This window comes from Coenobita brevimanus, chromosome 31 (assembly GCF_032717465.1).
Source record: "Coenobita brevimanus isolate Jiangsu-jjx chromosome 31, ASM3271746v2, whole genome shotgun sequence".
Taxonomy (NCBI): domain Eukaryota; kingdom Metazoa; phylum Arthropoda; class Malacostraca; order Decapoda; family Coenobitidae; genus Coenobita; species Coenobita brevimanus.
This window is the reverse complement of record NC_136984.1, coordinates 15,387,162-15,414,798: the sequence shown is the minus strand read 5'-3', so window position 1 is coordinate 15,414,798 and position 27,637 is coordinate 15,387,162. Positions and strand designations below refer to the sequence as shown.

Sequence of the window (27,637 nt, the reverse complement as noted above, 5' to 3'; positions counted from 1 at the left end):
TTTTCGTGTGTAATTGTGTCAGGCACTTTGAAATACAGACATAAGAAGAAAGTTGACCCGTTGCATACATGAAGGACTGGGAGTAACAGTAAACTCTTGCATTAAAGAGTTATACAGATATGGAATGACAGTTTGCTCCTAGATGGGTGCTATTCACATGCCATGGTGATTGAAGGATGCGAGCAGGCAGTTCAGAGGAGCAATGACTATTGAAGTAGCGACAGAAAAAAAATAAAGACGCAACAGTGCAGCAAAGAAAGAAAGAGGTTGACCGGAGCCAGTAAGAGGAGTATAGTTAATGAGATGAAGGGTCTTTAACTCCGCCTTGTTGAGAAGAGATGTAATATATATATTTTTTTAATCCAAGGAAGAAGGAATCAAAGGCCAGGAGCCCGCATATTGTTCCCTCCAAGAAAAAAAAAAAAAAAGAGCATCAGTGAGCCAAATTCAAGATCCATTCATTTCATTTCCAGATACTTGGACACAATGAAATTGAAAGACTGGAGACGATAGGCCGTAGGTAATACAGACAGAGGGAGACAGTTCCAGAAATTACCTGTTGAATATATGAAGGACTGGAAGCAGCGGTTAACTGCTGCATTAGTGAGTTGGACAGAAACGGGATGAGAGATTGTTACTACTGTAGATGGGTGCTGCGCATCTGCCATAATGCTGGAGGGAAGCAAGCATGCAGTTCAAAGAAGCAGTGACCACTGAAGCAGCGATAGAAAGAGATAAAAATGCAACAGTGCGGCAAAGAGACAAAGGTTGAAGGAAGCCAGTAGGAGGAGAGTTAATGAAACGAAAAACCTATGACTCTACCTTATTGAGAAGAGCTGTATGTGGGGAGCCTCCCCACACGAGAGAGTTGTATTCTACACAGGGGCAAATAAAACCCATGTACAAAGTCAACAACTGTGCAGGGGTAAAGAAGGCATGGGGTCGGCTTAGCACACCTACAGTAATCTCTTTCGAGCAGACTTCTTAAGAGAGGTAATATGATCTTCCCAAGATAAATCCCATTAGAATGAAACCCCAGTTATGTATAAAGACGATGCAGGAATGAGCTGGATATTGGTAAAAATAGAGGTTGTTCCTGTGGAAGATTTTATCGGGTTGACAGATGTAAGAACTTAGTTTTTGATGCATTAAAAACAACACTTTTACAACAATCACAGATATATGCCAAGTCAGACATTAGGTGTCCCATAGTCTCATTGCTTGCTTAATGAAGTCACTGCTGATTTGGACACTCTGTGATGCGAATGGAAAGGTGAACAATGGAGTCATTAGCGTTTGAGTAGAACAAGGTTTTTCAGTGTCTTTCTCTGAAGGTCCAATCATATTACTTTCATTTGTGGCAGAGGTTCGGATGAAAAGTCTTTTATTTTAAATAAAAAATGGAATAAAACACTCTCCTTTATGTTAATATAATGGATTGTGTAGAGAGTTAATGCCCTGGCCAAATTAAAAATAAGGTATAGTACTGTAGATATTTTCTTCTCCTGTTAGTAAGGTGGTTAAGTACGACAAAAGAATCTACTGTCCGCACTCCCAACTTCGCAAAAAGACAAAATGAAATCTATTGAACAATTACTAATGCCTTCCTTACATAAGCATAGTCGCTTTAGCACTCCCACCACCAACTGAGCACTATACCGTGTGCCAGTAAGCAGTCTAACAATTGCCAGCTCTATCAGCTCATCATTTGAACAGGGTAATGGCAACATTCTGTGGGTACGTGCAGTGCAGCTGTTAAATATACTCCTAGTATTCTTGTAGAGGAGAAAAGGGTGGCTGAGATTGTGGTGGATGGAAGGGTGCAAGGAATAAATGTGTTGGGAGAGTTGAATGATTCTTTGATCACGAAGGAGGAAGTGGAGAAGGCAGTAAAGGAGATGAAGACAGGGAAAGCTGCAGGTATGGATGGATGTGCTGTGGAATGCCTGAAGGGTGGTGGAGTGACTATTGTTGACTGGTTAGTAAGATTGTTGAATGTGTGCTTTGTGAAAGGTATGGTGCCAGTTGACTGGGCAAGTGCTTGTGTGGTCCCGTTGTATAAAGGCAAGGGTGATAAGTATGAATGTACTAGCTTTAGGGGTATAAGTCTGTTGAGTGTTGTAGGTAAGGTGTATGGTGGAGTGTTAATTTTGAGAGTTAGAGAGGGTACAGAGGGAGTGATTGGTGATGAGCAGTGTGGCTTTAGGAGAGAGAGAGGGGATGTGTGGATCAGATGTTTGCGGTGAGACAAGTGTGTGAAAAGTATTTAGCAAAAGGCAAGGATGTGTTTTGGGCATTTATGGATTTAGAGAAAGCGTATGATAGAATTGATAGGGAGGCTTTGCGGACTGTTTTAAGATTGTATGGACTTGATGGTAGGTTACTAAAAGGGGTGAAAAGTTTTTATGTAAATAGTAGACCGTGTGTAAGAGTGGGAAATGCTGTGAGTGATTGGTTTCCTGTGAGAGTGGGGCTGCGACAGGGATGTGTGATGTCGCCTTGGTTGTTTAATATTTACATGGATGCTGTTGTAAGGGAGGTGAATGCAAGAGTTTTAGGTGGAGGTCTGAGTCTGGTGAATGTTGATGGTCGAGAGTGGAATCTGAAGCAGCTGCTGTTTGCAAATGATACTGCACTGGTGGCTGATTCAGAGGAGAGATTGAGACAGTTGGTAAAGGAGTTTGGAAGGGTGTGTGAAATGAGGAAATTGAAAGTAAATGAGAATAAGAGTAAAGTGATGAAGTGTACGAGGTTGGTGGATGGTAGGGGGATGAATATAGTTTTGAATGGCGAGTTGCTTGAGGAGGTAGAGTGTTTTAAATATCTAGGGTCACATGTTGCTGTGGATGGAAGAATAGATGCAGAAGTTAAGTTTAGAATAAATGAAGTAGGAAAGGTGCTGGGATGAATGAAAAAAGTGTTTAGATGTCGTTCGCTTAGAAAGGATGTAAAGAGAAGGCTGTATGAGGGTGTTGTGGTACCGACTGCATTATATGGGGCTGAAACATGGAATATGGGTGTAGCATGGAGATGAGGTGTCTGAGGAGTATGTGTGGAGTGACGCGTATGGATCGAGTGCGAAATGATGAAGTGCGAAGGAGAACTGGAGTTGTTCGGGAGATGGCTGGTAGAGTTGAGCAGAGGGTGTTGCGATGGTTTGGGCATATGGAGAGAATGGATAATGAGCGATTGGTGAAAAAGATAACTAGATCTGATGTGAGAGGTGTAAGGCTGAGAGGAAGACCATGAATAGGATGGATGGACAGTGTGAGGAGAGCGCTGGATGCGAGAGGGATGTCTGTTGTGCAAGGAAGAGTGGCTGTGCGTGACAGAAATAAATGGAGAGAAATTGTGAATGAATAAGTGATGATGCAGCCCTGAGGGGATTTTCTCCTGCATTTGGTCTGATCAGCTAGTCAGGTCAGGTGCGGGTAAGGGGATGAGTCTGTTATGATGTGGCAGGGGTAAACCAGCTCTGATGTTGGGCCCTGCTGCGGATGTCACTGATTGCATTGCGCAGTTGACCCATGTGCAGTGTGGTGCGGTGAGGATCTGTCCGTTCTCCCCTTTGGGGCTAAGATGAGAATGAATGTGTTTGAATGGATGAGTAAATGGGGAGTGTGTCATCCTGTCTCGGCTACCTCCCTTTCCTTGGGGGAAGCAGCCTAGATATATGGATAGATAGATTCTTACGGCCAGGATACCCAATCTCTTGTCACCAGTGTTTATTTTTGACGTGATGACATTGATAATATGCTATTTAGAAATATGAATCTTTCCTTACTATGAGTGATGTGAGCATCTACCCACCGCAAATTGACTTAGGACCTACACACAGACAGAATTGCTATGGGAGAGTTGTCTGTCTTTCCTTTGTGTTTCCACCTCTACCAAGTGAATTTTGGAGGCAAGAAGTAACTAGCAACTCCTCTGATGTTGGCGGGAGGTGGTGAAACACTCAGCACGTTAGTGCTTGCCCAGAAGTGAGAGTGGGAGTATATGTTCCAGTCACTCCGAGCTTGCACCTCCCTCATTTTTCGTATGCATTACTGTTTGCCCTGTAATTTTCCTAGAGTCAAGTTGTCATGCCTGGAAAGTTCTGCTCAAGGGATGAGATGGTCCATATCATTGCATGGAGGCAGGATAATGTCCCTATCAACACAATTTGTGAACGTAGTGGACGCACGAAGTCGACTGTCATGAAGACTCTTGCTGCAGCGTGTGGCCTACCACCTGATGTCATACCAGAGCACAAGCATGGTGGTGGAAAGAAGAGGACGACTTCCAGAGGTACAGATACGCTTCTGAAGAGGGAAGTTATCAAGAATCCTCGACTGACAACAGCAGAATTGAAGAGAATACATCACCAGCTGTTACAAGACGTCTCAATGCGAACTATCCAACACCACTTAAAGAAGGAGCTGGGTTTGCCAAGCTGCACCGCAGCCAAGAAACTGCTTCTCACTGACTACATGAAGAATCAGTGCATTCAATTTGCCAAGAAGTATGCACACTGGACATCGTATGAGTGGAGAAAAGTTATGTTTTCTGATGGAAGCACATTTCATGTGTTCCAGGTGCATTCTGCCAAGGTTCGTCGCCCTGCCTCCCGTAGTTGATATGACTCTGCTTATGCTGTGCCGACTGTTAAACACCCACAATCAGTGATGGTATAGGGGTGTTTCTCAGGTGAAATGGGAAAGGGAGGCCTCTACTTTCTTCCTAAGAACTTGATGAATGGTGGCCGGTACATTCAAGTTCTGAAAGATCATTTGTTAAACTTCTTTGCTATTCATGGGTGCGACTTTTTCATGCACAATTAAGCTCCATGTCACAAGTCAAGGAAGGTGACAAAATGACTTCAGGATAATCGGACTGAGGTCTTTGACTGGCCTGGCAACAGTCCGGATCTAAATCCGATAGAAAACTGCTGGGCAAAGATGAAAATCATGGCAGAGTAGAAGACACCCTAACTGGACAATCTCAAGACTGAACTGACAAATTTTTGGTGCAAAGAAATGTCCTTAGATTACTTTAGAGATCTAAGTGACTCCATGCCAAAAGGAATCCAACTGGTCCTGAAAAACAAGAGAAACATGATTTCATACTAATGAATTGCATTTCATGAACAAACATTGTACTATTCTGTTATTTCTGTAATTTTTAATACCTTGTGGGGGGAGGTCCTAGGTCATTATGAGGTAGCTATGTAATGGCTGGAAGGAATAGCGGCCCCTCTGTTAATCATTCGTCTCAGTAGTCTGCAATATAGCCACGAAATGAACAGGTTTGTGTTACTCCAGGTGCTAAACATAATTTATAATGGTAGCCGGATGAAATGAAATTTATTTGAGCTGTACTTTGAGTTAGATTTATCCAAAGGTGTTAAATGTTGCGACTCTTTCATTTCATGAGGAAACTGAATATTCAGTGATAGAAGTTGCTGGGGTCCACACCAAAGCTCGTCTGGGTCCGGATTTGGACCGAGGTCCGCCATTGGAGCACCACTGGCGTAGAACAACATTGATGAATGAAAAGAAGAGAGTTGATGATTGGACAGAGCCCTGAGGAAAACCACTATTGATAGCTTTAGGAGAAGAACGACGGCCGTCTACAACACTTGCTATAGAATGACCAAAAAGGAAGCTAGACATGAAGGCACTGATAGAAAGATAGAACCGTAAGAGGGCAGCTTGGAAATTAAAGACTTATGCCAGGTTCGATTGAAAGCCTTTGAGATGGCAAGAACAATGGCAAAGCTTCCGCCAAAGTCCCGAAAGGAGAATGAGCGGGAGTCTGAAAGGTAAGTGAGATCGCCAGTGAAGAGTCCCTGGCTGAACCCATACTGACGATGAGAAAGATGGCTGTGATAGTAAAGATGATTTATAATTTTTATGCTAAAAAAAGACTCAAAAAAAAAGTTTGAAACACATGATGTTAAGCTATTGGGCGAGTGTTAGAGGGCTGGGAATGGACACCCTTCTTTGAGATAGGCTGAATAAGAGCATACTTCCAGCAACAGGGAATGGTACACGTTGACTGACAAGAAAGGAAGAGTTTACCTTGGCAGTGCGTAAGTACAGATGCACAGTTCTTGAGGACAACAGGAGGGGCCCGATCAGGTCCATATGCATTTGTTAGTATTGAGGCCAGTGATGGCAGAAAGTACATGAAATGAAGAAATTTTAATGTCAGCCATAATGAACTCAGAGAGGGGAAGTGATGGAGGAACAGTACTGTAATTGTCTAACGTGGAATTGGAGGAGAAAGTCTGTGTTTAGAGTTCTGCTTTATCAGTAGAAGAAAGAGCTACAAAGCCATTTGAATGGAAAAGGGGAGGGTAGGACGATGAGGTAAAATTAGAAAGATGTTTTGCAAGGTGCCAGAAAGAGCAGCAAGAGTTTGAGTTGGAGAGTTCAGAGCATTTAGTACAAATTTAATTATTTTTAGCAGAGCGAAGAACAGACTTTGCATGACTCTGGGCAGAAACATAAAAGAGATCAGATTCACGGGTGGGTTGGCTCCCATATTGTTTTTTAGGACTTCTTCTCGTTGTGGACTGGATCAAAACAAGCGTGATTAAACCAGGTGTTTTTTGTATTAGTTATAGGATATCAGAACGGAATAAATGCTTCCATGCCCGAGAGAATAGTCTCATTAATGTGCAAGGCACACTCAGATGGTTCTCGGCTATGGAAACAATAATCATTCCATGGAAAATCAGAGAACTGTCCGTGTGCCACCCAATCAGCAGCTCAAAACAGCCACAGCCGCCACGTCTCGGCAGGGTCCACAGGCCTTACTAGAGTGATAGGACAGGATAAGATGATAAGGTTGTGATCGGAGGAGCCTGAAGGTGAGAAAAAATTATCAGCTTAAGCAGAATGATTAGTTGACAGGAGGAGATCAAGAATGTTGGAACTCTCTCCAAGGTAGTCAGGGATATGGATAGGGTGCTGTACAATCTACTCTATGTCATTAAAAATAGAAAAGATGAAGGCTTGTTCGCCAGGTGGATCAGTGAAAGAAAGGGATAGACAGAGGTGGTGGTGAGGCAAAAGAGAAATTAATAGGATGTGTTGCATCGTCCAAGAAAGGTAGTTAAAGAATTTTTATACTCAGTCGAATTAAAGGATAAGTAAACAGCACATAATATATTTAGTTCGAGAATGACAGGACAGCCGAAACAAGCGAGTAGAGAATTCAGAAGATTCAAGTTCCGGAACACAAGAGCAAGATATGCTGTTGTGTACATATACACAACAGCCACCTTTGGTTCTGATATGAGCATAGAGAAAGCAGAAGAATAGAGGAAAGGATTTGCTATCAGTTGCCTCAGACAGTTTAGTCTCAATAAGGAAGAGAAGGTGAGGTTTAGAGGAGGACAGGTGGTGTTCAGCACAGAAAAAGTTAAAGGCCACGAATGTTGCGGAAATGAAGACGTGATTCAGGCAATGGTTCCAGGCATCTCGCTCGGCGGTCACTGGGAGAGGAACAGATGGTGGGGCTTTGATTGTCCTCCCCCCCTCTTTGGGACTCCGAGGCCTTGTATTGAGATGCCATATTGTTTTGTTTGAATTTTGAATTGGAAGTGCTGTGTGTTATGTGCATGAAATTTGGTGCTGGCTGTTAGAGGAACTTGTACTGAAGTGCATGCTGATCTACTCTCTGTGTTACTGAAACACTGAAAATGTTCAGCAAAGGAGGATGGTCAGAGACTAGTCCCGAGGGTTTATGAAACGGGAGCTCCAGCTTTCCCTGTCATCAGCTTTCCATTCACCTTGGGAGTACCACCCTGCATGAGTGGTGTGGGGAGCCTCCCCACACGTGAGAGTTGTTCTCTACATAGGGGCAATTAAAACCCCCTGTAAAAAGTAAACAACTGCACCGGAGTAAAGAAGGCATGGAATTGGCTTAATATACCTGATAATCTCTTGGATGCAGGTTTTAAAAGAAAGGTTATATCATCATTCCAAAGTACATCCCGAGAGAATGAAACCCCAAGTATGTTAAGAGATGATGCAGGATTGAGTTGGGTATTTTCAAAAACTAAAGTATATTCCTTTGGTAGATTTTGATGGGCAAACAAGATTACTTTCACCAGAATCAGAGATATGAGCCACGTCAGATATTAAGTGTACCACAGCCTCATCCCTTGTCTTCTGAAGTAACTGCAGAGATGAGCGCTGCATGCAGCTTATGGAAATTTGAAGAATGGAGTCATCAGCATATGAGTTAAAAGGGCTACATGTACAGTTTAGAAAGTCATTAACGAATAAAAGAACGAGAGTTGGTGATGAGACAGGGCCCTGTCTCAAACCACTAATGATGCCCTAGGAGGGGATAAAAGGTAGTCGTTTACAACAGCAGCTATAGAACGACCAGATAGAAACTTTGAGATGAAGACATGGAGAGAAAGATAAAAACCACAAGAGGGTGGATTGGAAATTAAATATTCATACCAGACTGGATCGAAAGCCTTTGACATATCATGTGCAATGACACAGCATTCTCTAAAGAACCGACAGAACGATGACCAGGAATCTGAAAAGAAGGTGGCAAGATCGCCAATGGAGCTACTCTGGTGTAAACCATACTGATGATCGGAAAGAAAGTTATGAAAGGAAAACTTTTTTTAAAAGAAAATATTGAAAAACTTTAGAAATACAGGATGTTAAAGAAGTTGGCCAATAGGTAGAGGGCTGTGAATGGTCACACTTCTTTGGGAGAGGCTGAATGAGACCAAACTTCCGGCAAAAAGGAAAGGTACAAGTTGACAGACATAGGCAAATGAGTTTACCTAGACAGGGTGTAAAAACAGAAGCCCAGGTGTTGATGGCAACAGGATGGACCCCACCAAGCTTAAATGCCTTGTTAGTGCTGGAGCCAGTGGTAACAGAAAACGCATCAATTGAAGAAACTTTCATGTCAGCCATGAGGAAGTCAGAGGAAGTGATGGTAGAACAGCACCCAAATCATCTAAGTTTGAATTTATGAGAAAGTCTGAGTGAAGGGTTCTGCCTTATTAGTTGGAGAAACTGCTGTAGAGTCATCAGAATGGAAAAGAAAAGGAAAGGATGATGAATCAAAGTTAATAGAAACGTTTTTGGCAAGATGCTGCAAGGAGCAGGAAGAATTTGAGTTGGAGCTTTTAGTGCGTTTAATATGAATGAAGTTATAATTAGCAGAGCTAAGGACTCACTTAACACGGTTCTTGGTAGAAATATAAAAGAGATGAGGTTCAGGGGTGCGTTGGCTCTGATACCTTTTGTAGATCTTCTCCTTGTTGTGGACATTAGAACAAGCTGATTAAACCACTTTTTTTTTTTTTTTTTTTTTTTAAGTCACAGGAAAAGGAATGCATGGTTTCATGTCGGAGATAATAACATCCGTAATGAGCAAGGCACACCAAGATGGCTTTTGGCCTTAGAAGCAATAATATTTGATTTTTTTTGTCATTTGTGATTGATTTGTAATGGAAAAAAAATATTCTGGGGAAAATCAAAATTTCAAAAAATTGCCCGGTTCTGGGACGTGGATAGTTGATCCACCCCCGGCTCCTAGGTGAAAAAAGTACTACCTGAGGGCTTCCTGATTACACAGCTCCAAATTGCCAAAGCCGCCACTGCTTGGGAGGGTCTGCAGGCCTTATTAGAGCGATTGAACAGGTTAAGATGATAAGGCTGTGATCTGTGGAGCTCAACGGAGAGAAAAGATTAATAGAATAAGCAGAAGAATTAGCTGTAGGAAAAAGGGCAAGTATGTTGGAACGCTCCCCAAGGCGGTCTTTTTGTTTCAGTTAGGTAGTGTGATTTTAGAAAAGTATTGTGAAAGAATTTACTACAATGGACGTGATTGTATTACTGTTGTAAAGTGGTTGTGTATAGGAACCAACTAATCAGGCAGTCGCCTACAATTCACAGACCTTCGCATTTTACAAATTATCTTGTCAAAAGATGAACTTACCTCCCCAACAGTTATTTTAGGACATATTCATAGGAATGCACTGCTCAGCAGTCATGAATATATAACGTTTTTGTATTTAAAAATGATAAGTTTGTGGATTATGACATCCTGTTTATTGGGTGTGGTGGACTACGGCACCGTCACAATGTGTGGTGAAGTGTAGGGGGTTGCTATGGTAGCCACGCAAGTGCCTCGCCCGCTAGATGAAAATGTTGGTCACAAACGCCTTCACAGTTTATGAATTTTGTTTTATTTTTTTCGTATTAGTACCAGAGATTACCGTGTGTTACAATCTGTTTAAAACCAAAGTTTGGCAGTGTGGCAAACACAAGCAATGAAATGTTTTGATAAATTACAAACAAAACTGTACTCTGGTGGCAAAAGGTGGCTGGTAGTGAGTGCACTGTGTGGTGATCGAGTTGAGCACCAATGCACTGCACCAGGTGGGGTTACGTCAGGTTTTGCTGCAAAGTTTACTGGCTCCTCTGCAACTGACAAAAAAAAAAAAAAAACAGTACTGTACTCATATACCACTCCACATGATCACTGCCGAATGTACAGTTTATAAATAGCCTCATCTACATGGGTTTTTGTTCGATGGCTGTTTTAGGTTTTCTTTTACATTCAATTACATTCACTGTCAGATACCCATTGAGCTTCTTCGCCTTAAAAAAAAAAAAAAAAACTACCTAAATATTAAGTTGCCTATATTCTACTGTTATATTAATACTCTTTTCTCTTAACTTATGAGCGATTGAAGTGTGTCAAATGAGCCGTTTTGACTCTACGCGATTTTGGGCTTTACGCGAGGCCTTGGGGACATAACCCTAGCCTAAGGTGCGATATATATATATATATATATATATATATATATATATATATATATATATATATATATATATATATATAGATATATATATATACAGTATATATATATATATATATATATATATATATATATATATATATATATATATATATATAGTGTTACATAGCCTATGATTTCATCATCCTTTGTGTAATTTTAACGCACAGTATGCTGCATGTTTGATCACGAGCGTGTTCTGCCTCAGTTCCCCCCTTCTACCGTTATAGTAGAGTCGTCATTTCTGGAGTTCAGACCAGGATTGTCAACTCTTTGTCCCCATGGCTTCATTTGCGCGTCCTTCTTACAAGTTGTATCAAGCTCCGCCGGCCCCTATATAATGAGCTCAGTCTCTGCATCATTGCCACTTAGATCTGCTCCTCATTTTTTTCACATCTCTGTCCTCCCCTGTACAGATATTATTATTGTGAGTGCTCAAGAAATCTCCAAACATCTAGCAGCTGTGTGTAATTTGAGTATAACTGTTGTATTTTTTCTTGTACTGTGTATCATAAGGTTAATTCTTAGGCCTAGTGAGATTTTTGATTGGTGTTGGGTTTTATGTCAGTCATTTTTGATAATAGTTTGTATCTGTAATAATTTATCTGGCATTCACTGAGTATTATCTGGTATCTCATTTTATCAGGGCTGACTTAGATAAATTTACTCTTGCTAATTTTGTGTTAATAGAGGCTATTGCAGTTAACCATATATTTAACCTGTTTTTTGCATTACATTATCCTTATGAGTCCTGAATGTTTTGTTGTTAGTTTAAGCATTAAACTTTAACTTGTAATTTTACCTAACTCTTTTGTTTTGAACCTGGAACTTTACGGGACAGTAGTGACTCTTCGTATTCTCACTTAAAGTGTACATTATCTTTCTCTGTTCCGTAACATAAATTTAACAACCTCGCCAGGATATTCAGGATATTATCATAAGGATATTGCTTGATATTTTGTGACTGTTACTTATTAATTATGTCTACTATTACTACACTTGATGAAGCCAAAGATTTTTTGTCAAATGTGCAAACAGTGTGTGATGTAGAAAACAGAACAAAGAATGAACTTAAGCTTGTTGCTCAACAATTGGGAATTGCTGTTCGCTCTCATCATTCTAAAGATCAAATTGTTGACATGATTAATGAAAGTTTGTTTAATGTAACTCCTCCAAATGAGCAAACGCAGATTGAATTAGCTAAGTTACAGCTAGCCCTGCAGGAGGCTCGTGTGAAGGAAGCTGAATTTCAAGCACAGGCTAAGGAGGCTGAATTTCAGGCAAAAGCTAAGGAGGCTGAGTTTCATGCACAAGTTGAACTTGCTAGGATTCAGGCAGACCATGAGTATCGCATGAAACAAGGTGGAACTGGATCATCTTGCTCTGATGATTTTGATGTGGCTAAAAATGTTAAACTTGTCCCTCCTTTTAATGAATCTGATTTAACAAAGTATTTTCAGTTGTTTGAGAGGGTAGCTACAGGTTTTAATTGGCCTAAGGAGTATTGGCCAGTACTCCTTCAAACTGTTCTCACCGGTAAAGCTCAAGTAACTTATGCATCTTTGCCTCAGGATCAGTCTGATAATTATGATGTAGTTAAGAGCTTGATTCTTAAGGCCTATGAGCTTGTTCCTGAAGCTTATAGAGTAAAATTTAGGACAACGTACAAGCAAGATAAGCAATCCCATGTTGAGTATGCAAAAATCAAAGAAGATTTGTTAGAGGAGTGGTTAAATTCTAAGAATGTGGATTCTGATTTTGACAAATTTAAGCAGATGATTTTGCTGGAGGACTTCAAAAGGTGTATTAGTAGAGATGTAAGCCTATATCTTGATGAGAGAAGAATAGATAATTTGTCTGATGCTGCAGTTTTAGCTGATGAGTATGTTCTCACTCACAAGAGATATTCTAGAGAAAAAGGGAAAGCTGAGAGTAAGTACGCTGCCTCTACTCAGAGTACAGGTAACAGGAAAGAAAATAAAAATGATGTTTCTCAGGAAGTAAATACCAGCTTCACCTCTAGATTTCAGAAAAGTAAATGTACTTATTGTAGTAAGCTTGGTCATACTACAGAGAGATATTTCAGGAGACCGCGTGATGTGAACAAAAAGGAGTCTTTAAATATTCAGTCAATTGGTCTAGTGTCCACTCTTGAGAGTTCCCAGAATTCTTTAACTGAGTTAACTGAACCTGCTTTGAGGGGTAACTTAAATTCTCATGATGGAGCTCCTCTTTTGAGCAGTAACGTGGGTGACACTCTCAAGAGTTCATGTGCTAATTTCCTGTCTGATGGTTTTGTCAGTCTTCTGGACAGTAATGACAGGAAATCAGTTCAAATATATCGTGATACAGGTGCTTGCCAATCCCTTACGCTGACCAGTGTTCTAGGCTCTACTGTTAATTCCTCTGATGAAACTGTAATCTTACAAGGTGTAGGGAATAATTATTCCTCTGTCCCTCTGTGCAGAGTGAATTTAGAGTCTGGTTTTGTTAATGGTTCCGTTATGGTTGGGTTGGTTGAGACACTCCCAATGTCAGGTGTAACTTTCTTACTTGGAAATGATATTGGTGGAAGTCAAGTGTGTCCAGCTCCTCAGTTGTCTAGTGAGCCAGTTGCTGTGTCCCAGGATTGTGATGTCCCTGATGTGTTCCCTGCATGTGCTGTCACTAGGGCTAAGTCTAAAGTTACTGGTGATTTAGAGGATAATGATGATGATGATGTTATCCTAGCTGACACTTTTCTTGCTAATTTGGACCACTCACCAGATGAGGTAGTACCCCGTAGTGTTGATAATTTGTCTCGTCAAGAGTTGGTTGAGTTGCAGGTTGCTGACCCTGAGTTGAAAGGTCTAGCTAACTCTGCTTACAGTGAAGAAGAGTCAGCCGGTGCTTCTACTTGTTATTATGTAAAGTCAGGAGTACTTATGAGGAAGTGGAGACCCCCAACAGCATCAGCCGACTGTGAATGGGAGGTTGTACATCAAGTTGTCATCCCTCGTGTTTGTAGGCAGGATATCATTAGAGTGGCTCATGATTCCAGTTTGCCAGGACACATTGGAGTGAGGAAGACTGTGGCACGGATTTTGAAACACTTCTACTGGCCAGGTATCTTCAGGGATGTTTCCTGGTATTGTAAGTCTTGTCACACCTCTCAAGTTGTGGGGAAGTGTAATCAGACCGAAAAGGTTGCACCTCTAGTTCCCATTCCTCCTTTTGAGGCGCCTTTCACCCGTGTGTTCGTGGATATTGTGGGCCCTCTTCCTAAGAGTTCTTCAGGATTTTCTTATGTGTTGACCATGATTGATATGGCTACTCGTTATCCTGATGCCATTCCACTTAGAAACATCTCAGCAAAGAACGTGGTTAAGGAAATGCTAGGATTCTTCACAAAGTTTGGTCTGCCCAAGGAGGTACAGTCAGACCGGGGAAGTAATTTCATGTCAAACGTTTTCAAGCAGTCTCTGAAAGAGTTGGGCATCACCCAGATCACGTCTTCAGCTTACTATCCCTAGACCCAAGGAGCGTTGCAGAGATATCATCAAACACTCAAATCGATGCTCAAGAAATACTGTTTGGAACATCAGAAAGACTGGGATAAAGGTCTTCCATTCGTTGTGTTTGCCGCAAGAGAATCTCCAAATGAATCACTGGGCTTCTCACCTTTTGAATTACTGTTTGGCCATGAAGTAAGAGGACCCCTTAAGTTACTCAAGGAATGCTGGCTGTCGGAGGAAGATGACGTCAACCTGCTGGAGTATGTGATGAAGTTCAAAGAACAGCTGTCCACTGCTTTACAGCTGGCGAGAGAGAATTTAGGAGCTGCTCAGGAGAAGATGAAGACTTGGTATGATAAGAAGTCCAGGTTACGCCACTTTCAGCCAGGAGATCAGGTTTTGATTCTGCTACCAGTTCATGGGCAACCTCTAAAGGCAAGTTTAGTGGCCCTTATTTCGTGGAGAAGAAACTCAGTGATGTCAACTATGTCATCGCAACACCAGATCGTAGAAAGAGCAAGCAACTATGTCACATCAACATGCTAAAGTTATATCACAGGCGGGACGAAAATAATCCAGTCTGCACTGTAGCTGTTCCACCCGAGTTTACAAGTGAAGTTCTCCCATGCAGCATGAGCCTGAGTGATAGTTTGGGGAAGAATCCTGATATCATGAATGATCTCCAGACTAAGCTTTCTCATCTACCTCCCGAGGAAAGGCAGGAGTTTTCGGCATTACTGCAGGAGTACCCGCAAGTGTTCCATGCCACTCCAGGAAGAACCACTGTGTTGATGCATGATGTCGATGTTGGAGACGCAAAGCCAATTAAATTGCCTCCTTACCGTGTGAACCCAGTGAAAGTTCCTCTCATCCAGAAGGAGCTTGGCTACCTGTTGGACCACAAGATGATTGAGCCCTGTCAGAGCGAGTGGAGTTCTCCTGTCACTCTGGTCCCTAAGCCAGGTGGGTCACAGCGGCTTTGCATTGACTACAGACGTGTTAATCAGATAACTAAAACAGACACTTACCCTCTCCCTCGCGTGGAAGATTGCATAGACAAGATCGGAAAGGCTAGGTACATAAGTAAGTTTGATTTGTTAAAGGGATACTGGCAAGTACCTATGACTGAACGTGCTAGGGAGATCTCATGTTTTGTAACACTAGGAAAGGCTTTTGCATGTTCTGTAATGCCGTATGGTATGAAGAATGCACCAGCCACATTTCAGAAGCTCATGAATGTTGTAACAGAGGGTTTGGCAGGGTGTGTTGTTTATATTGATGATGTATTAATCTTCAGTGACAACTGGAAAGATCACCTATGCCATGTCAGTAAATTTCTTGACCGTTTAGTTCATGCTAATCTTGTAGCTAATTTATCAAAGTGTGAGTTTGGTCAAGCTAAAGTTCAGTACCTTGGGTATGTAATTGGTGTTGGACATGTTGCACCATCAGGAGCTAAGGTTCAGGTGTGGTAGGTCTCCATATTATATTTGCAAATCATAATAGATAGATAGATAAATAGATAGATAGAGAGACAGATAGAAGCAGGAAGTCAAATGATGAGAAGGTGTTGTGTCTGCGAGAATCGAGCAGCGCTAAACATGCTTACACGGAGGAAAGCTGACGACAGCGGCCAGTAAGGAGATGATGCAGTTAGCTGTCAGCAGTCCTCTCTTGAGAAAGATCTGGTAACCATGAGGAACCCCTGCTACACCAGATTTTAGGAAAGAGAGTTTAGAAGGAGACAAGCGACCCTAGAGAGAGGTCGAGACGGAGATTAGCCTTAGAACAGAAAGAGAGAGAGATAGCGAGACAGGGAGGTAGCTACCCGGGACTTATACTCTTATACCTGTTTAATATTTCCAAGACAAATAAAAATAGTCCCATACTATTCTTTACCTCTCCCGTCACTACATGACATCTGGTGGGGAAACTACTACAAGATATAAAAGCCGCTCGACCACAAGTCTAAAATATACTTCTCTACAAGTAACTACAAAGTCATTATGACATTTGGTGGCACAATTCTGTATTACCAGCATCATCATACAAGTTAGGTGAAATATTAGACATTACTAAAGCGATAACTCAAATATGTAATGCATAACTTAGCAGTATTACCATTGCACAATTATATTGCATTTATTCAAATATGTATACAACTTGTTTAAATGTAATAATACTGAATAATCACTATTTACTATGAATAATATATGTATACAATATTCATACAATTATGTTACTTTACAATATTATGTATTTCACTTGATTAGCTTATAAGTTCATTATAATGTGTATGTAGTATGTATTAATATATTATAACTATTAAATGTCGATGGTACGCCATTTTTGCGCGGCCGAGCAATGTGGTAGGTCTCCATATTATAATTGCAAATCATAATAGATAGATAGATAAATAGATAGATAGAGAGACAGATAGAAGCAGGAAGTCAAATGATGAGAAGGTGTTGTGTCTGCGAGAATCGAGCAGCCTAAACATGCTTACACGGAGGAAAGCTGACGACAGCGGCCAGTAAGGAGATGATGCAGTTAGCTGTCAGCAGTCCTCTCGTGAGAAAGATCTGGATGCAGTTAGCTGTCAGCAGTCCTCTCGTGAGAAAGATCTGGTAACCATGAGGAACCCCTGCTACACCAGATTTTAGGAAAGAGAGTTTAGAAGGAGACAAGCGACCCTAGAGAGAGGTCGAGACGGAGATTAGCCTTAGAACAGAAAGAGAGAGAGATAGCGAGACAGGGAGGTAGCTACCCGGGACTTATACTCTTATACCTGTTTAATATTTCCAAGACAAATAAAAATAGTCCCATACTATTCTTTACCTCTCCCGTCACTACATGACATCTGGTGGGGAAACTACTACAAGATATAAAAGCCGCTCGACCACAAGTCTAAAATATACTTCTCTACAAGTAACTACAAAGTCATTATGACACAGGTTATAAGTGATCTTCCCAGACCTAAAAGTAGGAAAGAGCTACAAAGATTTTTGGGAATGGTAGGTTATTACAGGAGATTTGTTCTTAACTTTTCAATTCTTGTATCACCACTTACAGACCTACTGAAAAAGGGAGTTAAATTTGTCTGGACCGATAACTGTGAATCCTCTTTCAACAAACTTAAAGCTATTCTATTAAGTCAGCCAGTGCTCGCTACTCCAAATTTTGCTAAGCCTTTTAAGATGGCTGTTGATGCAAGTGATACAGGAGCTGGGGCTGTTTTGCTGCAAGAGGATGATCAGGGTATTGAACATCCTGTATCTTATTACAGTAAGAAGTTCACTCCACCTCAAAAGAACTACTCAACTATTGGGAAAGAGCTTTTGGCCTTGATTTTGGGTTTACAGCAGTTTTCATTTTATTTGTGTTCTGGTTTTGACCCCATAGTCATTTATACCGATCATAACCCACTGAAATTCCTTAGTAAGTTTAAAGATAAAAATCAGAGATTGACAAGATGGAGTCTACTTCTTCAGGAGTATTCATTAGACATACAACATGTCAAGGAGAAAGAAAATGTTATTGCAGATTGCTTATCTAGACTTTAGACAGATTGTTTTAGAGTAATAAGAAATTTCCTTTGTAAATTTCTTTTTCTTTGTGGGGAGGTGTTACGTAGCCTATGATTTCATCATCCTTTGTGTAATTTTAACGCACAGTATGCTGCATGTTTGATCACGAGCGTGTTCTGCCTCAGTTCCCCCCTTCTACCGTTGTAGTAGAGTAAGTCGTCATTTCTGGAGTTCAGACCAGGATTGTCAACTCTTTGTCCCCATGGCTTCATTTGCGCGTCCTTCTTACAAGTTGTATCAAGCTCTGCCGGCCCCTATATAATGAGCTCAGTCTCTGCATCATTGCCACTTAGATCTGCTCCTCATTTTTTTCACATCTCTGTCCTCCCCTGTACAGATATTATTATTGTGAGTGCTCAAGAAATCTCCAAACATCTAGCAGCTGTGTGTAATTTGAGTATAACTGTTGTATTTTTTCTTGTACTGTGTAGCATAAGGTTAATTCTTAGGCCTAGTGAGATTTTTGATTGGTGTTGGGTTTTATGTCAGTCATTTTTGATAATAGTTTGTATCTGTAATAATTTATCTGGCATTCACTGAGTATTATCTGGTATCTCATTTTATCAGGGCTGACTTAGATAAATTTACTCTTGCTAATTTTGTGTTAATAGAGGCTATTGCAGTTAACCATATATTTAACCTGTTTTTTGCCATTACATTATCCTTATGAGTCCTGAATGTTTTGTTGTTAGTTTAAGCATTAAACTTTAACTTGTAATTTTACCTAACTCTTTTGTTTTGAACCTGGAACTTTACGGGACAGTAGTGACTCTTCGTATTCTCACTTAAAGTGTACATTATCTTTCTCTGTTCCGTAACAATATATCTATCTATCTATCTATCTATCTATATATATATATATATATATATATATATATATATATATATATATATATATATATATATATATATATATATACATTCTTAGAGTGGGAACATGGAATGTGAGAGGAGTGAATGATGAAGTGAAAGAGAGAGAGATTGTTCAGGTGCTTGAGGATGCAAAATTGGATATATGTGGATAGACTGAAACTAAATGGTGAAAGAGTGAGAGAATGGGAATATGGTTTAGGTATATGTGCGGGAGTCAATGAGAATGAGAGGGCAAGAGAGGGAGTATGTCTGATGATAAGCAAGAAGTGAAATGGGAATATAAGGGAGTATGGAACAGTGGGTGCAAGGATTGTATGGGTGAGGATGAAAGTAGGCATAAAGCGTGAGCGATTGTATGTGTGTATGCCCCGACAAAGGATCGAGTGGCAAGAGTGAAAGATGAGTTTTGGGCGAGAGTAGAAGCATGTATGGACAAGTTTGAGAGGAGTGAGAGAGTGCTGTTGATTGGAGACATGCATGGCAAAGTTGGGAATATACGAGTGGATGGAGTGGTTGGTCAGTGGGGTGTGCCAGCTGAAGTAGATGGGAATGGTAGTGCTATGGTGGACATCTGTGCTTGTAAGGGGTTGGCAATAGCCAACACCTACTTTCGTCATAAGATGATCCACCGGTATACATGGAGAGTAATGAGAAGGATGGATGGTGAACTTGTTGAACGAAAGGCAATGATAGACTACGTGTGTGTGGATGAACGAATGAGAAGACAAGCGTTGGATGCAAGAGCGTGGAGAGGGTGGGGGAATGGAGTTTCGGACCATCACTTAGTGATGGCCAAGGTAGAGTTGCAAAGAAAGTGGTTCAGGAGACGAAGGGGAAGACAGGAGGAAGCAGCTCCTGTGAGAAGGGTGGAGAATTTGCAAGATAGTGAGAAAATGACAGAGTATATGAGCATAGTGGAAGAAAGATTGGGAAGGTATGAGCTAGAACAGATGGAAGGGGTGGAAGACGTATGTAAGATATTCACGGAAGAGATAGGCGCAGCGTGTGAGGCGGTTTGTGGAGTGAGGAGGAGATGCAAGGGTGTGCAAGGGACAGCATGGTGGAATGATGAGGTGAAACGAGCTGTGGAACAAAAGAAGAAGGCATATAGTGAATGGTTAGTGAGTAGAGGTAGGGGAGATGAGAGAGAGAGAAGAGAGAGGTATATGTGAGCAGGAGAAGGGTGGTTAAGAGACTGGTGAAGGAGAGTAAGAAGAAGTGGATGAAGAGTTTGGGAGGAATCTAAGTATGAAATGGAGGGAGAGTAAGAAATTGTTTTGGAAGGAGGTAAAGAAAGTAAGGCAGTGTGAAAGGGGAAATAGTAGGGGAGTGAAAGATAGGAATAATAGATTGTTGGTGAAGAAGAGAGAAAAATTAAGGAGATGGAAGGAGCACTTTGAGGTTTTGGTGAATGTAGAGAGTGAGAGCAGTGCAAGGATAAGTGGTTGGGGAATGGCTGGGAGAAGAAGAGATGAGAGGAGGGAGGAAGAGATCAGTAGGGCGGAAATAGTGGAAGCGATGAAGAATATTAAGTTGGGAAAGGCCCCAGGAATTGATGGAGTGTGTGGTGAAATGCTTAGATATGGGGGTGAGATTGTTGTGGAGTGGATATGGAAGTTGTGTAGATTGGCTTGGGAAGAGGGAAGGGTTCCAGAGGACTGGAAATCAGGTATAATTGTTCCTTTATACAAAGGAAAAGGGGAGAGAGAAGTATGTGGTAACCATAGGGGTATTTGCCTTCTTAGTGTGACTGGTAAAATATATGGTAAAATACTCATTGATAGGGTTAGGCATATGACAGAGGAGCTAGTTGGAGAAGAACAAGGGGGATTTAGGAAGGGAAAAGGGTGTGTAGATCAGATATTTGTTCTAAGATGTTTAGTGGAGAAGTATCAAGAGAAGAGAAGGAAAGCGTATGCTGCCTTCATGGACTTGGAGAAAGCTTATGACAATAGATAGGCAAGGTATGTGGAAGGTATTAAGAATATATGGAGTGGAGGGGAAATTGTTGAGTGCTGTGAAGAGTATGTACGAAGGAGCTAGGGCTATGGTGCGAGTGGATGGTAAACTGAGTGAGTTCTTTGATCTCAATGTGGGACTAAAACAAGGTTGTGTGATGTCTCCATGGCTGTTTAATATATACATGGATGGGGTTGTGAAGGAGGTGCAAGGTAGGGCAGTGGATGTGGGGGTGGCTCTAATGAATGAGGGTGACATTTGGAAGATTCCGGTGTTGCTGTTTTCTGATGATACAGTATTGTTGAGTGAAGATGAATGGGAGTTGCAAGGTTTGGTGAATGAATTTGGGACAGAGTGTAGGAGGAGGAATCTGAAAGTTAATGTAAACAAAAGTAAGGTTATGGTGTTTGAAAGGAATGAAGTCACAGAGTGTGCAGTGAGGTTGGATGGTGAGAATATGGAGAATGTGAGTGCATTCAAGTACTTGGGTAGTGCGATGAGTAAGGATGGAACTTTGGGGGATGAAGTGCGTGAAAGGGTACAGCAGGGAAGGAAGGTTGTTGGTACACTGAAAGCAGTGATGAGAAATAGGGAGGTGAGTATGGAAGGTAAGAAGCCACTACATGATAGTATTGTGATCCCTACCCTGACGTATGGAAGCGGGGCGTGGACCTTGCAAGAGGGGAACAAGTCAAGAGTGAGAGCAGTGGAAATGAGTTACTTGAGAGGAGCATGTGGAGTGACGTGGAGGGACAGGTTGACGAATGAAGAAGTGAAGGAACGTTGTGGGGTGGATGTGGATGTGGTTGAGAAGATTAGGAGAAATACACTGAGATGGTTTGGACATGTGAAGAGAATGGAGAAAGAAAGACTGACTATGAGGGTGTATGTAGTTGAGGTGGACGGAGTGAGAGGGAGGGGTAGACCGAGGATGAGGTGGAGGGATGAAGTAGAGAGGTATATGAGGGAGGGGGGGTGAGTTGGGGGGAGGGTAGTCAAATGGTGGGTGACACAGCGAATTGGATTAGGGCGTCGGGCTATATATATATATATATATATATATATATATATATATATATATATATATATATATATATATATATATATATATCATTAACACAGAGTGTAGGCCAGCATGTTCTACAGTTCAAGTTTCTCTAATTGTCAACACCAAACCACATGCACAGTACACACTACACTTCCTTTTCAAAATTAGAAGTAAAATGGCTTCTGAAAATCAGGCCTCAGAGTCCCAAGGGGGGGGGAACATATATTCCCCCACCATCAACCCCTCTCCCGGTGACAGCTCAGAGAGATGTCTGAAACCACTGCCTGACTCACTTCTTCTTCATTTCTGCAACATTCGCGGCCTTTCCTCTAACTTTCCCTCTGTCGAACACCGCCTCTACTCCACTAAACCTCACCTTCTCTTCCTGGCAGAGATTCAGCTGTCTGAGGCAACTGACAGCAAACCCCTTTCTGTTTCCTCCTACTTTCCCTATACTCATTTCAAAGCCATAGGTGGATGTTGTGTATATGTACGCAACGATTTATCTTGCTCTCGTGTTCTTGAACTTGATTCTTCTGAACTCTCTACTCTTTGGCTTGGGCTTTCCTGTCATTCTCTGACTAAATATATCTGTGCTGTTTACTTATCCTCCAATTCTACTATCAAAAATTCTTTGACTATCTTACTTCTACAATGGAACACATGCTATCCACTTCTTTCTCTGAAATCTCCATTCTAGGAGATTTCAATGTTCACTACCACCTTTGGCTCTCCTCTCCTTTCACTGATCCACCTGGTGAACAAGCCTACATTTTTTTATATCCTTAATGACCTAGAGCAGCTTGTACAGCAACCTACCCGTATCCCTGAAAGCATTGGAGGGAGCTCCAACATACTTGACCCCTTCCTTACAACTGATTGTTCTGCTTACACTGTTAATCTTTCCTCTCTGTTAGGCTCCTCCGATCACAACCTTATTACCTTAACCTGTCCTATCGCTCTGGTGCGGCCTGTGGACCCTCCAAAGAAAGGTCGTCTGTGGCACTTTGAAGCTGCAGATTGGGAGGCCCTCAGGCAGTACAATTTTGATTTTCCATGGAATGATTATTGCTTCCATGGCCGGGAGCCATCTGGGTGTGCCTTGCGCATTATGGAGGTTATTCTCTCGGGCATAGAAACGTACATTCCTTTCTCATATACTTTGACTGATGCAAGAAAGCCTTGGTTTAATCACGCTTGTTCTAATGCAGTCCACAACAAGGAGACGGACTATAAAAGGTACCAGAGCCAACCCACCCCTGAATCACATCTTGTTTATGTTTCTGCCAGGAATCGTGCTAAGTCTGTTCTTCGCACTGCTAGAAATAATTTCATCCATACTAAATGCTCTCAACTCTCCAAATCGAATTCCTCCTGCTCCTTCTGGCACTTTGCCAAACACCTTTCTAACAACTTTACCTCATCATCCTTCCCTCCTCTTTTCTACTCTGATGGATCTGTAGCTATTTCTTCTACTGATAAAGCAAATCTCTTCGCTCAAACTTTCTCCTCCAATTCCACCTCAGTAGTGCTGTTCCTCCCTCAGCCTTCCTCATGGCTGACATTAAAATTTCTTCAGTTGATGTATTTTCTGCCATCACTTGCTCCACTACTAACAAGGCATATGGGCCTGATGGAGTCCCGTCTGTTGTCCTCAAGAACTGTGCTTCTGTGCTTACACCCTGCCTAGGTAAACTCTTTCGCCTATGTCTTTCAACTTGTACCTTTCCTTCTTGCTGGAAGTTTGCTCTCATTCAGCCAGTCCCAAAGAAGGGTGACTGTTCCCAACCCCTATTGTCCAACTGCTTTAACGTCTTGTGTTTCAAAAGTTTTCGAGTCAGTTCTTAATAGAAAAAATTTAAAGCATCTTTCCTATCACAATCTTCTTTCTGATCGTTAGTATGGGTTCCATCAGGGACGCTCCACTAGCTATCTTCTCACCTACCTTTCTGACTCCTGGTCATCCTCCTTTCGGGACTTTGGTGAAAACTTTGCCATTTCACTTGACATCTCAAAGGCTTTCGATCGAGTCTGGCATAAATCTTTAATTTCCAAACTGCCCTCTTACAGTTTCTATCCTTCTATCTGTGCCTTCATCAATGACTTCCTTTCTGGTCGTTCTATTACTGCTATTGTAGACGGCCATCGTTCTTCTCCTAGATCTATCAACAATGGTGTTCCTCAGGGCTCTGTCCTATCACCAGCTCTCTTCCTTTTATTCATCATTGACCTTGTAACCTGTACATTTAACCCTATCCCCTCGTACGCTGATGATTCCACCCTTCACCTTTCCATTCGGTTCCTGGGACGTCCATCTCAGTAGTTACTTCAACAAACAAGGGATGAGGCTATGGGACACCTAACGTCTGACTTGGCTCATAACTCTGACTGGGGTAAAAATAATATGGTTGTTTTGAATGCATCAAAAACTCAGTTTTAACACCTATCTACCTGACACAATCTTCCACAGGAGTACTCTCTAAGCTTTAATAATATCCAGCTTAATCCTACATCATCCTTGAACATGCTTAGAGTTTCATTCACTCCCAAATTATCTTGGAAAAATCATATTGCATCTCCTGTAAAATGCTTCCAAGAGATTAGGTTTGCTAAGCCGACTCCGTACCTTCTTTACCCCTGCACAGTTGTTGACTTTATACATGGGTTTTATTCGCCCCTGTTTAGAGTACAACTCTCATGTGTGGGGAGGCTCCCCACATACAGCTCTTCTTAACAGGGTGGAGTCAAAGGCTTTTTGTCTCATCAGCTCTCCTCCTCTTACTGGCTCCCTTCAACCTCTGTCTCTTCACCGCACTGTTGCATATTTATCTCTTTTCTATCGCTACTTCAATGGTCACTGCTCCTCTGAACTGTCTGCTTGCATCCCTCCACCTCTACGACGGGTGTGTAGTACCCGTCTAACAACAAATTCTCATCCCTTTTCCGTCCAACTCTCTAATGCAAGAGTTAACTGTTACTCCCAGTCTTTCATTTATGCAACAGGTCAACTCTGGAACTGTCTCCCTCTGTCTGTATTTCCTACTTCCTATGATCTCCAGTCTTTTAAACGCAGTGTGTCTAGGCATCTCGAAATGAAAGGATCTTGAATTTGGCTTTCTTTTGGATTGTTTTTCTCTTTTCTTGGAAGGAATAGTTTGCGGGCTTCTGGCCTTTGGTTCCTTTTTTCTTACATAAAATGTATTTTATATATATATATATTAATTCTTATATTTTAAAGTGGGCTAATCGCTTAATGTGTACATTCTGTAATAATTAATGCCTTACAATCCCCCGACGATCTAATTAAACGTAAGCTAGAGTTTTCGGTCTAAAGGCATTTGATGCAGCCTTTTTTAAGTATTCAATACAGTACCTGGACTCTACAGGAATTTGGTCTAAAACTGCCATCCTTACATCTTCTGTGCTCATTTGTAGCAACAAATTGGTAATAAAACATGATGTTAATCATAAAGAAGTTCTATGGAAAGGCTGTGCAGATGTAATACTGCCCTTTTCTTTTACTGACATACAGTTGCGAACACTAAATTTAAGAAAGGATAAATGTCAAAATTCTGCCGGCAGAGGACAGGCTAATCGCAAAAGCTTACCCCCCATCACCCACCCACCGTACTCCAGAGCACTGATGTGATTGTCGGAAGGATCCGAGGTTTGCAGCTTCGCTTACCTTCATGTCTTGGCGAATATTCCGTTTGTCCTGATGTCATGCATAGAAACAAACTGAATTGAAAGTTCCCAAAGAAATAATGTTAATGATGGTGCAGCACATCTCACACAAGAGAACTAACTTTCATTTTTTTTTTTAATAATTTCGTTTTTCTCCGAAGGCTGATACTATAATTCACATAACTAGAGCAAATTATATTGTTTATAAAACTGTATAACTAGTAATGCACTGTAAATGTGAATTCAAATTTTAAAAATGACAGCTGGTTTGGAATGTTATTGAAGGCTTTGTTTCCGTCACTCTAATCCATGGTGATGGGAAACCATGACAGGCTAACTGACTATGACTGCCATACAAGCAGTTTAGTCCAATGCATTATGAATATAAGAATTTTTCCCCAAGAATACGAGTCAATTGGACTCCTCTCACTCATTCTTAACTCTTGGATTAAGGACAAAATGCTTACATCATCATAATTCATGTCTCGAAATGATAATGTAAACTCTCTCTAACGCCATATATAAATAAGTGTTAGTTTTGTGTGCGATACTGAGTCTTGCGTGGATATGGATGCTACGTATCCTTATCATAAAGCGGGTAATGACATGTTCTAAAGCTGGAATGCAGGATCGCAATATCGCACTAATCTAACAAAGATCCCTAACCCTTTTCAGCTCTTTTACTGACCACGCATATTCAGAGTATAAAGCTGATTAAACTAGTAATCAAGGAGATTCATTGCTACTTATGATCATGGGCTCAACGAATTCCGTGGAACCACAAAAACACATTGAGGTTGTGAGTCCTTCGGTTCGGTCAGATAGAGCAAATCTTTATTACACTTTATATATGTTTTTATCTGAATGCTAAGGCATGATAAGGCATCTGGCAATTAACAGGGAGACAGAAAATATCCATACACACACACACACACACACACACACACACACACACACACACACACACATACGGTATATATATATATACAATCGTACATTAAAATAAACATCATCATTGTGGGACTCGACCCCACTTCACTACAGCAGGTTTAAAAAGATGTTTCTGTCACCTAATTATGAAGCTTTTCTTTTCAGGTCCACCCACCCCGACCTATTGCAGTGTGGGTGGTAGAGCATTTCAGCCTTCCGGCCATGATGGTTGACAAATTGTTAATATATACGCTACAGGTTAAATAACATCGAGACGCAAGGCACCATCATCAGTGTGGGGCTCAAACCAATCTCGCTACCGTAATATTAATATTTTTCTATTCAGATCCACACCTATATGCTGAAGGAAATTCTCTAAGCTAGCGAGGTAAAAAAGAAAAAAAAAAAAAAAAAAAAAAAAAGGTTATAGGAGTTATGTGTCTGATTCCTTCATCCAGACTCTGTTATATATATTTTACTCCTGTTATCTTTAAGATGTCTTCCATACTTTATTTTCTTACGTCAAAATTACTTAATTCTGTTTAGGATATAGTTACTTTTCAGCCTGGACAGACTACAGACATTAAGACTTCCCTCAATGTAAAAGGTCACTTGTAAGACTAATGAAGCTTTCTGTTTGTAGTAATATAACATTAAGAAAGGATTTACAGAGTAAGTGGTCGTCGAAGTGAGGATTTTTATAAACAGAAATAAAATCATACATTATAGTGAGGGGATTACAAACAGTCTCCACTAAAGACTCTTACTTGTAGATGGAGGTGAGATGAGCAGAGAGGCAACTGTTTTGAGTGCTGAAGTGCTCTTCACTTCCCGCTGCTTCTGTACCTGGTGAGGCGTGGAACACAAATGTGCTCTCACGTGCTGGGGTAGATATTATAAGGTGTTACAAGGGAAGGGACAATGATGGACCTCCCCCCTCCCCTCCCCCCTTCTCTCTCTCTCTCTCTCTCTCTCTGGAATTCATTTCCACACCAACACTACCACAGCTAATTTAGTTAGGCGTTTGATATTTCTTAGTATTTTGAAAAAAAAAAAAAATGCATTTTTCACATTCATCATCATCATCATCATCATCATCATCATCATCATACGAAGTTGATTTCTGACCTCATACGTCTCTCATATTGACGGTGTTAGTGAAGGCGTTGTCTACTACATTTTGAAAAGCCTATCCTAAACCGAATAAAAACATGTAACGTTAAATATGAAT

General features: G+C 41.1%; 1 protein-coding gene across 1 annotated transcript in view; it reads right to left on the bottom strand.

Annotated features, from left to right (window-relative positions):
* The window catches only part of LOC145395510 (uncharacterized), a 60,232-nt gene extending 32,966 nt beyond the window's left edge, over positions 1 to 27,266 (bottom strand). Inside the window, exon 1 of the mRNA XM_080269119.1 lies at positions 27,174 to 27,266. The gene's annotated coding sequence lies outside the window, so the exon portion shown is untranslated. The remainder of the gene's footprint in view (positions 1 to 27,173) is intronic.
* Between the last annotated feature and the right edge of the window lie 371 nt (positions 27,267 to 27,637).